This window comes from Phyllobates terribilis, unplaced genomic scaffold (assembly GCF_046119375.1).
Source record: "Phyllobates terribilis strain yellow unplaced genomic scaffold, ASM4611937v1 Scaffold_6729__1_contigs__length_42456, whole genome shotgun sequence".
Lineage (NCBI taxonomy): Eukaryota > Metazoa > Chordata > Amphibia > Anura > Dendrobatidae > Phyllobates > Phyllobates terribilis.
This window is the reverse complement of record NW_027369471.1, coordinates 5001-7500: the sequence shown is the minus strand read 5'-3', so window position 1 is coordinate 7500 and position 2500 is coordinate 5001.

The following is a 2500-nucleotide window of genomic DNA, read 5'->3' as shown; positions in this document are numbered from 1 at the left end:
CAGAGCGATTCGCGCGATGAGTCCTTGATACTTAGTCGTTTTTGCAAAATTTCTGACTTTTTTGAAAATTTCACAATTTTGTGAAAACTTCCACAAAATGAGGTTCTAGTATGTTAGAGGGCATCCCAGGAGGGCTCCAAAAGTGTGGGTAAAATATATATCCCACAGGGGGAAAATTGAAAAAAAGTTGAAAAAAAAAATTTTTGGGGACTTAGAAAATTTTTCAACTTTTGTCAGACTTCCAGACAGGGGAGCGTGTCAGTGCGCGCATCCGATTTCAGTTCCAGAGCGATTCGCGCGATGAGTCCTTGATACTTAGTCGTTTTTGGCAAAATTTCTGACTTTTTGAAAATTTCACAATTTTGTGAAAACTTCCACAAAATGAGGTTCTAGTATGTTAGAGGGCATCCCAGGAGGGCTCCAAAAGTGTGGGTAAAATATATATCCCACAGGGGGAAAATTGAAAAAAAGTTGAAAAAAAAAATTTTTGGGGACTTAGAAAATTTTCACACATGTGTCAGACTTCCAGACAGGGGAGCGTGTCAGTGCGCGCATCCGATTTCAGTTCCAGAGCGATTCGCGCGATGAGTCCTTGATACTTAGTCGTTTTTGGCAAAATTTCTGACTTTTTGAAAATTTCACAATTTTGTGAAAACTTCCACAAAATGAGGTTCTAGTATGTTAGAGGGCATCCCAGGAGGGCTCCAAAAGTGTGGGTAAAATATATATCCCACAGGGGGAAAATTGAAAAAAAGTTGAAAAAAAAAATTTTTGGGGACTTAGAAAATTTTTCAACTTTTGTCAGACTTCCAGACAGGGGAGCGTGTCAGTGCGCGCATCCGATTTCAGTTCCAGAGCGATTCGCGCGATGAGTCCTTGATACTTAGTCGTTTTTGCAAAATTTCTGACTTTTTGGAAAATTTCACAATTTTGTGAAAACTTCCACAAAATGAGGTTCTAGTATGTTAGAGGGCATCCCAGGAGGGCTCCAAAAGTGTGGGTAAAATATATATCCCACAGGGGGAAAATTGAAAAAAAGTTGAAAAAAAAAATTTTTGGGGACTTAGAAAATTTTCACACATGTGTCAGACTTCCAGACAGGGGAGCGTGTCAGTGCGCGCATCCGATTTCAGTTCCAGAGCGATTCGCGCGATGAGTCCTTGATACTTAGTCGTTTTTGGCAAAATTTCTGACTTTTTGAAAATTTCACAATTTTGTGAAAACTTCCACAAAATGAGGTTCTAGTATGTTAGAGGGCATCCCAGGAGGGCTCCAAAAGTGTGGGTAAAATATATATCCCACAGGGGGAAAATTGAAAAAAAGTTGAAAAAAAAAATTTTTGGGGACTTAGAAAATTTTCACACATGTGTCAGACTTCCAGACAGGGGAGCGTGTCAGTGCGCGCATCCGATTTCAGTTCCAGAGCGATTCGCGCGATGAGTCCTTGATACTTAGTCGTTTTTGGCAAAATTTCTGACTTTTTGAAAATTTCACAATTTTGTGAAAACTTCCACAAAATGAGGTTCTAGTATGTTAGAGGGCATCCCAGGAGGGCTCCAAAAGTGTGGGTAAAATATATATCCCACAGGGGGAAAATTGAAAAAAAGTTGAAAAAAAAAATTTTTGGGGACTTAGAAAATTTTCACACATGTGTCAGACTTCCAGAGAGGGGAGCATGTCAGTGCGCGCATCCGATTTCAGTTCCAGAGCGATTCGCGCGATGAGTCCTTGATACTTAGTCGTTTTTGCAAAATTTCTGACTTTTTTGAAAATTTCACAATTTTGTGAAAACTTCCACAAAATGAGGTTCTAGTATGTTAGAGGGCATCCCAGGAGGGCTCCAAAAGTGTGGGTAAAATATATATCCCACAGGGGGAAAATTGAAAAAAAGTTGAAAAAAAAAATTTTTGGGGACTTAGAAAATTTTTCAACTTTTGTCAGACTTCCAGACAGGGGAGCGTGTCAGTGCGCGCATCCGATTTCAGTTCCAGAGCGATTCGCGCGATGAGTCCTTGATACTTAGTCGTTTTTGGCAAAATTTCTGACTTTTTGAAAATTTCACAATTTTGTGAAAACTTCCACAAAATGAGGTTCTAGTATGTTAGAGGGCATCCCAGGAGGGCTCCAAAAGTGTGGGTAAAATATATATCCCACAGGGGGAAAATTGAAAAAAAGTTGAAAAAAAAAATTTTTGGGGACTTAGAAAATTTTTCAACTTTTGTCAGACTTCCAGACAGGGGAGCGTGTCAGTGCGCGCATCCGATTTCAGTTCCAGAGCGATTCGCGCGATGAGTCCTTGATACTTAGTCGTTTTTGCAAAATTTCTGACTTTTTTGAAAATTTCACAATTTTGTGAAAACTTCCACAAAATGAGGTTCTAGTATGTTAGAGGGCATCCCAGGAGGGCTCCAAAAGTGTGGGTAAAATATATATCCCACAGGGGGAAAATTGAAAAAAAGTTGAAAAAAAAAATTTTTGGGGACTTAGAAAATTTTTCAAC